At 43.6% G+C, this 14,246-nt stretch overlaps 1 protein-coding gene across 2 annotated transcripts in view; it reads right to left on the bottom strand.

Moving 5' to 3' along the window:
• ST3GAL5 (ST3 beta-galactoside alpha-2,3-sialyltransferase 5) overlaps positions 1-14,246 on the bottom strand; it is a 111,237-nt gene that overhangs the window by 56,582 nt on the left and 40,409 nt on the right. The window contains exon 1 of one of the 2 annotated variants that reach the window (XM_056554440.1): positions 6,385-6,753. The exons of the other annotated variant lie outside the window; for it this stretch is intronic. The gene's annotated coding sequence lies outside the window, so the exon portion shown is untranslated. Of the gene's footprint in view, positions 1-6,384; positions 6,754-14,246 lie in introns of those variants that run through there. 2 annotated transcript variants of the gene reach the window in all.

Raw genomic sequence — 14,246 nt, 5'->3', positions numbered from 1 at the left:
TTAGTGTAAAGTGATGTCTTTTATTTCACTCCACCGTGTGCTACGTTTCAACAGGCTGTTGAAACCTAGCACACGGTGGAGTGAAATAAAAGTCATCACTTTACACTAAAACTACGGGAGTGCCACTGTTTCTTATTGGACATATACTTCACTGGACCTCTAACCAAGGTTTACAGCAGGAGGCACCCCTACATCCCTACACTTGGAGTGCTGCTTTTTTCCTTTCTCTAGATAGATAGATATGGAAGAAAAACAGCAGCACTCACAGGTTGCAGGTGAATAGTGTGTGGCTTTATTCACAAAGCATCAGAAGTAGCGACGTCTCAGCCTTCCCTCAAGGCCTTTGTCAAGCAATGGTAAGTACATAGTGCAGAGTATATATACACATCAGGTGTGGTACAATTAGTGATGTAATCAAAGACGTTGTGTGTTGACAAAACAGACAGCAAACAACGTGACAATATGATCATAGGTGTACAGGCAAAATACAAACACCGCATGTACATCAGATGTCCGCCGCCTATGAAATCAGTGCAAATCAAACATAATTGCTGTACATAAAAAATCCATACAATAAGTGCTATTAAGCGTGGTGAGTGTACCTTCCGGCGGGGAGGAGGAGTCCCGGCACATGCGTCACACACCGGAACCTGTGGAGACACTGTATTGGATACGGTGCAGATAGCGTTCGCATCATTTCCGGTACAAAGTAGAGGTGAAGTAGGTAAACAATAACACATGGTGCCACATGCGCATGCGTCCTGAGGACTCGTTGGAGTATGCGCCATCTTGGGACCTGGCAACCCCTCACTCTCGTTCCTACGCAAGCTTTTATACAGCCTGTCACTAGTTATACTAGCACATCGTGGGGGTGGGGAGGTACCCATGTTAAGGGGCGGTCGTCACAGAACGGTATCCGTTCTTCTAGACTTAGACATCGGGAATAAGGTCTACCAATGGAACACCGTGCAAGTAAGCCAAAGACGCTTCAAGAAAAGTAAGGATACTCCCCTCAGCTCCACTACCCCCGAAAGTGAGGCCACAGGACCATCTGTATCAGCTCCTTTTTTAGGGGCGGGCAACAATTCCACCGTAGGCCCACCAGGAGAGGTGGGCGGAGACACAAACGACGCTATCAAAACAAGGGGACAACGTACTCAGAAAGGGACTCAACCAAAGATCTCATTCAAAAAGACAAGAAATTAGTGGTAAATATATCTTCTACTTCTTTATCAGTGCCACAATTAGACCTACTTGCCAAAGGCATCAATTATTGTCCAGCTTCGAAACCGGATTGGTTCCAGTTGGAGCTGGACCTCCTCCAGTTTTTCAGAAAGCTAAAACTACGTGTTTGGTTTTCTGGGGGACAAGAGGGAGGTCCACCTCCAAATGTTGAACAAATTCCACGATGCTTTAATCTACAAGATTTTGACATTCATGTACCTAGTGATTTCACTCCAGTTGTACACTCTCCAATTTTAGACACTTTCTTCACTTTGGTAAAGAAAGATGTTGAGCATTTGAAAAAATGACTTGTCCCACTACTTACACCCTAACTTATCCAAAGAAGAGATCTCGGCGATGCTTAGGCTTGTCCAGAACCACAACTTAGTCATCAAGCCCACAGACAAAGGCGGTGCTGTTGTGGTGATGGACAGGTCCAAGTACATCGCCGAGATAAACAGACAGTTAGAGGACACAGAAACTTACAAAAAGGTACACCATGATCCCAAGTGGTATATTGAGAGACATATCAAAGGGATCTTACTCCCGGCTTTGGAGGCGGGCCTTATCGATAAAGCACTCTTTGATTTTTTACTTGTAAAAAATCCCATCACTCCATACCTATACACATTACCTAAGATTCATAAGTCTCTGGTGGACCCTCCCGATGCCCTATAGTGTCCGGGAGGGATTCCATAACGAGCCATATATCAATTTTTCTCGATAAGGTCTTACGCCCATATGCCAGTGGAGTGAGGTCCTACATAAGTGACACTCCAGATTTTCTTGATAAAATTAAGAATGTATTTATACCAGAGGGTGCCATCTTGGCAACACTTGACATCGTAAGCTTGTACACATCTATTCCCCATGACGGGGGAATGGATGCTGTGAAACATGCTATCAATCAGGACTTTTCTAGTGATCAGATGTACTTGCTTGTTGACCTACTGGGGGTGGTCCTGACCAGGAACTACTTCAGGTTTAACGAGCAATTCTATATACAATGCATCGGGACCGCGATGGGGACGAACGTCGCACCAATGTATGCGAATATGTTCGGTGCCCGTCTAGAGGAGGATGTCCTCTTTGTATCCCACCACTTTAGCCATGTGCTGGGGTGGTGGAGATACATCAACGACATCTTCCTCGTCTGGTCCGGCACCGATATTCAACTTCAGGACTTCCATGCATTTTTGAACACTGTTCACCCCAACATTCAATTCATATTAACATCTTCACCCACAGCGGTCCAATTTCTGGACATACTTGTAAGCATTGATGGTTTCTGTCTAGTTACTGATCTGTACGTGAAGCCGACAGACAGTAACTCAATATTGAGGTACTATAGTCAACACCCCAGACATATGCTCAACTCATTGCCTACAAGTCAAATGTTGAGAGCGAAGAGGATAATCACTTCTAAAGATAAGTTGGAGCCAGCACTCACCAAGATGGCGTCCAACTTTATGGAACGTGGTTATCCTCACAATTTGATAGATCAATGCAAGGACAAAATGTTGCACATGGACACCGACACGGTTGATATTTGTCAACCGAGAGACGAACTCCCCCGTATTGCTTTTGTCTCCACTTTCTCAGGAGTCTCAGGGAGAATGGCAGGTATATTCAGGAGACACTGGCACATCCTGCGAGACTGTTATGAGAAAGTTACTGAATTCAAGACTCCGCCCCTAATGTCATATCGCAGACCAGGCAATCTCAGAGATCGCCTGGTAAAAGCGGATGTGTCACCACGGGCCCTAGACAGGGCTTTATCACCAGTGCCAATCCGGGTTCATTCCCATGCAGGTCGTGCTTAAATTGCCCCGTAATGCACAAGGGCAACAAATTTGTTCATCCCACCACTGGACAGGAATTTCCAATAAAACACCATTTAACTTGTAATTCCAGCTATATAATCTATGTCCTTTGGTGCCCCTGCAGATTACTTTACATAGGGGAGACCACTTGGGATTTTAAGACAAGAATTAATCACCACAGGTACACGATCAGAAGAAAACGACCTCCCTGTTGCAAAACACTTTGACGAATTAGGACACACTGAAAAAGACTTACGGTTCATGCTCATTGACCACATACTGCCCCTCAAGAAAGGAGGCGATCGTGTGAGTCTACTAAAAAGAAGGGAACTTAGATGGATCTACACTTTGAATACTTTGAAACCAGCAGGTCTTAACACTGAATACAAAATCAGTCACATATGCCTCCAATGTAATGTATGCTACAGAATACCCCCATAACTGCTGGTGTAAGATAGAGTACTTTGTTTTCTTATTATGTGTGTACTCACCTTTCTCTTTTACCTTTCCCTAGGTGGAGATGGAGAGCGACACATGAAGGAGCATACTGGACATGAGGAACACTGTTGGGAGACACCCCCCCTTTTACACATCACCACAGTCTTCACATCTGGGCACTGAGCACCCCACCGCTGCATATATGAGCAAGGTGGATGCCCGGAAGACCCAAAAACAGTGAGCGGACCGGTATACTGTCACCCAGATGGGCAACCACCAGGGACAGACAGTGAATCGGGTAAGTCTAAAAGAACGGATACCGTTCTGTGACGACCGCCCCTTAACATGGGTACTTCCACACCCCCACGATGTGCTAGTATAACTAGTGACAGGCTGTATAAAAGCTTGCGTAGGAACGAGAGTAAGGGGTTGCCAGGTCCCAAGATGGCGCATACTCCAACGAGTCCTCAGGACGCATGCGCATGTGGCACCATGTGTTATTGTTTACCTACGTCACCTCCGCTTTGCACCGGAAATTATGCGAACGCTATCTGCACCGTATCCCATACAGTGTCTCCACAGGTTCCGGTGTGTACACTCTCCACGCTTAATAGCACTTATTGTATGGATTTTTTATGTACAGTAATTATGTTTGACTTGCACTATTTGTTTGATTTCATAGGCGGCGGACATCTGATGTATATGCGGTGTTTGTATTTTGCCTGTACACCTATGATCATATTGTCACGTTGTTTGCTGTCTGTTTTGTCAACACACTACGTCATTGATTACGTCACTAATTGTACCACATCTGATGTGTATATATACTCTGCACTATGTACTTACCATTGCTTGACAAAGGCCTTGAGGGAAGGCTGAGACGTCGCTACTTCTGATGCTTTGTGAATAAAGCCACACACTATTCACCTGCAACCTGCGAGTAATGCTGTTTTTCTTCCATATTTACCTGGGACTTGGGACCGAGTCAACCAGCGAGCACCATCTCTCACTTCGTAGTGCTGCCTGTTTCTATCTACTATAGATAGATAGATATGAGATAGATAGATATGAGATAGATAGATATGAGATAGATAGATATGAGATAGATAGATATGAGATAGATAGATAGATAGATATGAGATAGATGGATAGATGGATAAATGGATAGATGGATAGATGGATAGATAGATAGATAGATAGATAGATAGATAGATAGAGAAGTGAAGCAGCACACTCAAGGCAGAAGGTAAGTATCTGGGTGCTGCAGTCTCAGGGGCCTCGGTCCTGGTCCAAAAATTGTAGAAAAAGGAAGCTGCTGCTGCACACCGGAGTAGAAAAGTATAAAGTGGTTTATTCCAGCTAAAAATAGGACAACGTTTCTGTGGTCTCACACCACCTTTCTCAAGTCCTTTCTGTGGACTTGAGAAAGTTTGGACTTGAGAAATGTGGTGTGAGACCACAGAAACGTTGTCCTATATTTAGCTGGAATAAACCACTTTATACTTTTCTACTCCGGTGTGCTGCAGCAGTTTCTTTTTTCTAGATATGATAGATAGATAGATAGATAGATAGATAGAGATAGATAGGAGATAGATAGATAGATAGATAGATAGATAGATAGATAGATGGATTGATATGAGATAGATAGATAGGAGATAGATAGATAGATAGATAGATAGATATGAGATAGATAGATAGATATGAGACAGAGATAGATAGATAGACAGATATGAGATAGATAGATATGAGATAGATAGATATGAGATAGATAGATAGATATGAGATAGATAGATATGAGATAGATAGATATAGATATGAGATAGATAGATATGAGATACATAGATAGATATGAGATAGATAGATATGAGATACATAGATATGAGACAGATAGATATGAGATACATAGATAGATATGAGATACATAGATAGATATGAGATAGATAGATATGAGATACATAGATAGATAGATGAACCAGAACAGGTTCTCACTGTTAGTTCAGCAGAGGAACATGGATGCAGCGGAAACACAAGAGGTCTAAAAGAAGATAACATTTGAATCCCTTGGAGCTGGAAGCTTTTCTTGCTCCGGTTTACATCTGCCCTTGAATGCAGAGAATTCTTTATGAGCTCAAGCTACACAGAAGATTATGGTGGAAGGCGAGTAGTGCTGGACTTTATACTTTTCTCTACATACAACAACACAAAATAGTGATGTTGCAGAGACGGATTTAATAGGTTTCCCTGCAGTGCCAAATGACTCACTCGCCTCTGCTGCATCAGGTGCACGCCATAAGACCGACGAGCGCTTAACTCAAGTGTTTCCCAACCAGGGTGACTCCAGCTGTTCCAAAACTACAATTCCCAGAATGCCCGGACAGCCTTCAGCTGTCCGGGCATGCAGTGAGTTGTAGTTTTGCAACAGCTGGAGGCACCTTGTCTAGGTGGCAGAAAACCCTTAAGCCTCTGTTCACACCTGCAATATTGAATCCTTCGGACACAGCGGACCCTACTGAGCTATATACGGACCATTAGGTTCCACCATGTGCGTCATCTCTTCTTTACATCGAATAGGACAAACACTGAGATAGAGTTGCTCAATGTGTAACCAGCCTTAAAGGGACCATTTCACATTCACACGTAAACAGTAAACAATACAAAAGACAATATACACCAAGCCCTGCCTGACACACTCGGCTCTGCTACATCAATATTTAAGCTCGCTCCTGGAATACATTGACTTTCCAATAGACTTCCAATCCCCAAGATGCTGCAGTACAGAACTTTACAGCGTTCACTTCTATATTCCCACCGTCTTCCCATCCTAGCTGGGCTGCACCTGTGACATTTATAGTGAGGAGACAAAATAGAAATCCCAAATGCTGGCATCGAAACGCGTTACCTTATCCGAGGCGATGCCAGGATTCCTGCTCAGGGAAGAAGTGATGCATGGAAGGCAGAACTTCTGGGATGAATGAAAACAATAGCACATTGTCCGGGCGGAACACTTCTCCATGTTGAGGGAAAGTTTCAGCATTCATCTAGTCGTGGCTGGCCCCCCCTGCATATTTGCTGGGAGGTATATGGGCTCTGCTCCGCCTCGCTTCACATCCACTACCCTGTGTGCTGACCATGAGGAGGATCAGATGATTGTAATAGGAGAGGAGAGGTGGAGAGAGCAGGAGGCACTACATCCATGGCTCGTGTTACTGCTCTGCCAGCTGAGACTCTGCTCATCTCATGTCTGTCACATCTACCTATATAGATTTGGCTTCTTCGAATAGCGCCGACCTCTTCTGCAGCACTGTACAGAGATTGTCACTGTTTACCTTAAAGGAATACTGCGGTGTAACACAACCTATCCCCTCTCCACAGGATATGGGATAAGTGTCTGATCGAGGGGTTCCGACTGCTGGGAGGGACCCACGCAATCTCCGGCCTGGTGCCCAGCTCTCTTCATGCACAGAGCAATCTCTACTCCTTGCAAGGAGACTGTTGACCCCCCATGAAGCAGTGGTTGACACGCCCCCTCCATGTATTTCTATGAAATAGATGTAGATACACAAATGCTGTATCTAAGACGCTCCGATAGAGATGCCTAGTGCGGGGGTTGATAAGGATCAGTGTATGGGAGAACCAGGGCGTTGTGCAAGAGATTGGGGAGGTCCCAGCGGTCGGACCCCCGCGATCAGACACTTATCCCCTATCCTTTGAATAGGGGATAGTTTGTTGTACACTGCAGTACCCCTTTAAAGGGGTACTCCAGTGGAAAACTTTTTTTTTAATCAACTGGTGCCAGAAAGTTAAACAGATTTGTAAATTACTTCTATTTAAAAAATTCTAATCCTTCCAATACTTATTAGCTGCTGAATACTACAGAGGAAATTATTTTCTTTTTGGAACACAGAGCTCTCTGCTGAATCACGAGTACAGTGCTCTCTGCTGACATCTCTGTCCATTTTAGGAACTGACCGGAGCAGCACATGTTTGCTATGGTGATTTTCTCCTACTCTGGACAGTTATTAAAATGGACAGAGATGTCAGCAGAGAGCACTGTGGTCATTTATCAGCAGAGAGCTCTGTGTTCCAAAAAGAAAAGAATTTCCTCTGTAGTATTCACCAGCTAATAAGTACTGGAAGGTTTAAGATTTTTAATAGAAGTAATTTACAAATCTGTTTAACTTTCTGTCATCAGTTGATTTAAAAAAAAAAAAAAAAGTTTTCCACCGGAGTACCCCTTTCATCCCTGTCACCAAAGGGGGGTCACAATCTAATTTCCAAAATGTATTTATATTCAAACAGGCAGATGTAGCAGCTCTAACCACTTGTGTTTCCTAATATGGAGAGATGCGTGTTTTCGAGAGTATCCAACTAAGGGCTCGATCACACTGCTCAGCTAAAGAAAGCGCAGTCGGTCATTCAGTCGGAAGGACTTGACTTAGGGTACATTCACACGTACGCAGATTTGATGCGCAGGATTTTCTCATTCCGATGTAAACTAAATGACTGAGCCCAGCTTCTAATCTGCAGTTACAAATCCTGCGCATCAAATCTGAACAGGATCCTGTCCGTGTGAACTTACCCTTAAAGGGGTAAAAAACATTTTTTTTTTTTTTTTTAAATCTGCCAGAAAGTTAAACAGATTTGTAAATTACTTCTATTTAAAAAATCTCCATCCTTCAAGTACTTATCAGCTGCTCTATGTTCCACAGGAAGTTCTTTTCTTTTTGAATTTCCTTTCTGTCTGACCACAGTTCTCTCTGCTGACTCCTCTGTCCGTTTTAGGAACTGTCCAGAGTACGAGCAAATCCCCATAGCAAACCTATCCTGCTCTGGACAGTTCCTGAAATGGACAGAGGTGTCAGTAGAGAGCACTGTGGTCAGACAGAAAGGAAATTCAAACAGAAAAGAACTTCTTCACTAGCATACAGCAGCTGATAAGTACTGGAAGGATTAAGATTTTTAAATAGAAGTCATTTACAAATCTGTAACTTTCTGGCACCAGTTGATTTATATAAAAATGTTTTCCAGTGGAGTACCCCTTTAAAGAGGTTATCGAGGAATAGAGAAACTGAGCTAATTTCTTCCAAAACAGCATCACACATGTCCTTAGGTTGTGTGTGGTATTACAACTTGGCTCCATTCACTTTAAAGGGGTACTCCCCTTTTTTTTTTTTTTTTTTTTTTATCAACTGGTGCCAGAAAGTTCAACAGATTTGTAAATTACTTCTATTAAAAAATCTTAATCTTTTCAGTACTTATTAGTGGCTGTATACTACAGAGGAAATGGTTTTCTTTTTGGAACACAGAGCTCTCTGCTGAATCACGACCACAGTGCTCTCTGCTGATATCTCTGTCCATTTTAGGAACTGTCCAGAACAGCATATGTTTGCTAAGGAGATTTTCTCCTGCTCTGGACAGTTCTCAAAATGGACAGAGATGCCAGCAGAGAGCACTGTGGTCATGATATCAGCAGAGAACTCTGTGTTCCAAAAAGAAAACCATTTCCTCTGTAGTACTTAGCAGCTAATAAGTACTGGAAGGATTAAGATTTTTTAATCAATTAAGTAATTTTACAAATCTGTTTAACTTTGTGGCACCAGTTGATTTAAAAAAAAAAAAAAAAAAAGTTTTCCATGGGATAGGTCATAAAAAAAAATGTATCTCATTTTTATATAAATCTTAAACTATAAAAAAGACCACTAGGGGTCCCCATACCAGGCAAAATATAATCCTGTCTGGCTGCAGCATCATCTTTGTCCCAGCTGAAGCACAGGAAGAGACAAAGTCCAGGAAGTGAGGACGGGACTAACACTCTGTTCTCACTCCTGTCCTATCAAACTGCAGCATGAAAACAAAGAGGAAGGGGTTGTTTACAGAGCAGCCTGCAGTGATTAGATGAAAAGACCCAGCACAGTAGACTCAGGGAGGAAGTGAATGCATGGTAAGCAAGGGCAGGCTCACTGCTTGCCTTGGAAACGTCCCTTTCTGAGCAGTACATGTCAGAATAAGTGAGCAGCAGAACAGGAGGATTTGTGAGCCAAAAACATATAAAGAATCTGCATAACCTTGTGAGTAACAAATAGAAGCATTCTTTTTTTCTGTGATATAACAGGTGCGCTTTAACACTCCTGACAGTGTGACCGGGCGCTATTACATTTTTGCATTCTCTGCAACTACATACAATCAAAAAAATAAAAAGACTATGACTCTCATTATGGGCTATTAGCAGGAAAACCTGGGCTCATGGATTTGGCTGCAGTTAAAAGAGAACAATAAAAGCAAAATATTAGTCATTTCCACTTTCCATTTACTTCTTTAGAAGAGTCTTAAGTCTGAAGTCACAGGAAACCACTAAGAAAATGATGCTATGGGTGTAATTATTAGGGCAGGTCAATGGTTACATAGTTGGGAATGGGACTTTCTTAGGTCATGTTGGTGTTTTTTTTGGCATTTAGCTATTGACATTGGGCAGGGGCGGCCCAAGACATCGTGCTGCCTTGGTTCAGGAATGAAATGCTATGCCATTGCAATTTAGGAGGACAAAAAAAAGCAATTCTGGGGTTTTGTATTTTTTTTAAACATTTACGCCATTTACCGTACGGGTGTTATACTTTAATAGTTTGCAAAATTATGCACATGGCGATATCTAATTATATTTACATAACATTATTATCTCAACATGTTTTTTATATTGAAATTGGGGGGGGGAGGTGATTTGAACTTTTAACATGGAAGGGGTTAATGTGTTTTGTTTAGTTTTTTAAACCTTCATGGACCGGGACAAAAGGAGAGGTAAGCCCTCCAGTTACCTCTATAGTGGATCGACCCCCCCCCCCCCTTGATTGGGCTGCGGGGGGGGGTTGGGAATCCAAGCCCATTAGACCTCCAAGGATGGTTTAAATCTCTCTTTAGAAACCACTGCCAGCATTGACAGAAGCGATGTAAAGGGTTAATAGCTTGCTGCGGCAATCGCTGCATGCCAGCTATTAGTGGCGGCCCCCAGCTACTGAAATCAGCTGGGGGGTGCTGGGTAAGGAGCGGGGTCAAGTCAGGAGCCCACTCCATACACCCTGAGCTGCACCATGACGGACAGACTGGTTCCATCATGGGTTACAAAAGGGTCAAAAATCGTCCCCTGTGAAAGTGCCACCTGGGTCCAATGGACCCAGCTGGACCCATTGTAAGGCCGGCCCTGACATTGGGACAAAATGCCTGCAAGGGAAGCCTAATTTCCTAAAACTGTTTCTTTAAAAATATCTACTAACCACGCCAAACTTCACATACACTAACATGGTTCTTTTATGGTAGTATAAAGAGTAAAGAATTAACTTGTCTAATCTTTCTGTGGATTCCGCTCGGAAATGCATTGCTGTCTATGAGATGACTTCCATTCAAATGTGCAGAATGTCCACCCATGTTTTCCGGACAGATGTCCTGCACATTGTTTGGTCCTGTGAACCCGGCCTCATAGGGAATTCTGCCATAATAGAGGGTGTCCTCAACTTTTGGCAGAGCTGTTACATGGAGGACCTGTCGTGTCCTGAATTATTCAAAAAGCTTTTTGATCTGAATATATACTGTGCAATTCTTAATTTCCCCTGTGGGGGTGCTGCAGGGAAATTAAACATTAACTGCAAGGATTTTCAACAGATCACAGCTGATCGCTGGAGGTCCCAGCAGTAGGACACTGCTTATTATCATGGGACTCTTCTGGGTTCAAGTCTCACAAAGGGCAGCATCTGTATATTTCTTGCCTCCAACACTCAGATTGGTAGGAAATGACACTGTATGTATTGTACAAGGACCGATGTGATGACAATCTCTGTACAGTGCTATAGTATATATTGGCGCTACATTAATTATTATTAAAACCTCTTTAGTCATGAAAGTTAAATAATGCAGTTGAGCGACAATAAGGGTAGGGTCACATGTAGCACATCAACGACGGAAAATCTTAAATCGGAGTATGTGACTACTCACTGAAGTTAATGGGTTCCACTTGCAGATTTTCCACTGCAGAAATTACGCTTGCAGAATTCCGCAGAGAAAGATCCGTTTGTTAAATTCTCGGCAGAATTCGGCAGAAAATACACAAGTGGAATTTCAGCTGTGGGAAAGCTGCTGCGCGTGTGCCACTTCTGATCCCACCCTTACAGGGGTACTCCGCTGCTCAGCGTTTGGAACAAACTGTTACAAACGCTGGAGCCGGGAGCTTGTGACGTCATAGCCCCGCCCACTCACACTGTCACGTCCCACCCCCTCAATGCAAGTCTATGGGAGGGGGCGTGATGGCTGTCACTCCCCCCCTCCTATAGACTTGCATTGAGGGGCTGGGTGTGATATCATGAGGGGGCGGGGCTATGACGTCACAAGCTCCTGGCGCCAGCTCCAGCGTTCGGAACAGATTGTTCCAAACGCTGAGCAGTGGAGTACCTCTTTAGGAGCATTTCAGCACGGGGGAAACGCATAAAAAGTATTTACTTACTTTTCTTGCTGAGACCCCCCAACACCCCCCCCCCCCCAACCAACATTGTACATTATTTCTTTTGCTTAAAGAGTACCAGTCACCAAACTAAACTTTTCATATACTGTTCCTTAAGACACTTTGCTATTTTCCTGCTAATAAATTTCTCACCCTTTAAATGTTTTTAATGTAATTGAAAAAATGTCCACAAGTCAAATAGTTCGTTTGGTCTCCTCCCGACCTGTCAGGAGACCAAACTCAGGGGTTACGCTATGCGCTCCGGCCTTACACGCTGGCCGTGAGCGCATGGTCCCCTTACCTTCTGCTGCTAACGGGGCTGGGACTTGCATTGCAGGAAGCACCCGCATGTGAGCCCCAGTCCATCACTCTCCGGGTGTTTCCCCTGCCTCTGCTTCCACCTCTCTGCTCCGGCGCACGTGTCCCCGCGAGCGTGCGCCGGAGCTTTAAGATTTAAAGGGCCAGTACGCTCATTAGTGTAATCACCTGTGTCTTGTTGATAAATTCCTCCACCCTCCTCAGTTCTCTGCCGGATCTTTGTTGCCTTGTGCCCTAGAGAAAGCGTTCCTTTGTTTTGCCTTGCCGTGTACCAGATCTCCTGCCCTTGTGACCTTGACCTTGTTTCTCTGCCGCCTGCCTACTGAACTTCTGCTACGTCCCGACTACACTACTGTGCTGCCTGCCCTGACCTACAGCTATCCTGACTACGAGTTGTCTCATCCCTTCTGTGCTTCGTATCTCCTCAGCCGCCTGTGTGGTCGAGCCATTGCCGGGGGTTGCGACCTGGGTGTCGTCTGCAGCATCTAGCCCATCCTGCTTTGCGGCGGGCTCTGGTGAAGACCAGCGGCACCTTAGACTCCGCTCCCTGGCACTGTCCGAGTCATCTGCCACACAGGTCCAGCGGATCCACATCCACCGGAGTTCCTGTCTTCAGAAACGTGAGTGTTACATCAGGAAGTGTGTGCAGGGCTTGGTGAGGCACAACTCTTGCAGGCTTCAGTGACATTGTGCCTCCTGGGGAACACCCACTTTCTCCTGCTGGGAGCTCACATAATGTGAATGTGATACAGAACCTTTTAACCCCTTGGGGACGGAGCCCATTATGACCCTAAGGACGGGAGCATTTTTTGCAAATCTGACCACTGTCACTTTAAACATTAATAACTCTGGGATGCTTTTACTTATAAATTTGATTCCGAGATTGTTTTTTCATGACATATTCTACTTTATGTTAGTGGTAAATTTTCGGCGATACTTGCATCCTTTCTAGGTGAAAAATGCAAAAATTTCATGAAAAATTTGAAAATTTTGCATTTTTCTAACTTTGAAGCTCTCTACTTATAAGGAATATGGATATTCCAAATAAATTATGTATTGATTCACATATACAATTTGTCTACTTTATGTTTGCATCATAAAATTGACGAGTTTTTACTTTTGGAAGACATCAGGGGGCTTCAAAGTTCAGCAACAATTTTCCAATTTTTCGCAAAATTTTCAAAATCGGAATTTTTCAGGGACCAGTTCGGTTTGAAGTGGATTTGAAGGTTCTTCTGGTTAGAAATACCCGATAAATGACCCCATTATAAAAACTGCACCCCTCAAAGTATTCAAAATGACAATCAGTAAGTGTGTTAACCCTTTAGGTGTTTCACAGGAATAGCAGCAAAGTGAAGGAGAAAATTCAAAATCTTCATTTTTTACACTGGCATGTTCTTGTAGGCCCAGTTTTTGAATTTTTACAAAGGGTAAAAGGAAAAAAATCCTCTCAAAATTTGTAACCCAATTTCTCTCGAGTAAGGAAATACCTCATATGTGTATGTCAAGTGTTCGGCGGGTGCACTAGAGGGCTCAGAAGCGAAGGAGCATCAATGGGATTTAGGAGAGTGAGTTTTTCTGAAATGGTTTTTGGGGGGCATGTCCCATTTAGGAAGCCCCTATGGTGCCAGGACAGCAAAAAAAAACACATCGCACACTATTAGGGAAACGACACCCCTCAAGGAACGTAACAAGGGGTACGGTGAGCCTTAACACCCCACAGGTGTTTGACAACTTTTTGTTAAAGTAGGATGTGTAAATGAAAAAAAAATATTTTTCCACTAAAATGCTGGCTTTTCCCCAAATTTTACTTTTTTACAAAGGGTAATAGGAGAAAATGCCCCCCAAAATTTGTAACCCCATTTCTTCTGAGTATGGAAATACCCCATATGTGGACGTCAAGTGCACTACGGGCGAACTACAATGCTCAGAAGAGAAGGAGCGCCATTGAGCTTTTAGAG

This window comes from Hyla sarda, chromosome 1 (assembly GCF_029499605.1).
Source record: "Hyla sarda isolate aHylSar1 chromosome 1, aHylSar1.hap1, whole genome shotgun sequence".
Lineage (NCBI taxonomy): Eukaryota > Metazoa > Chordata > Amphibia > Anura > Hylidae > Hyla > Hyla sarda.
The sequence above is the reverse complement of the archived record's forward strand: the minus strand, read 5'-3'. Positions and strand labels throughout refer to the sequence as shown.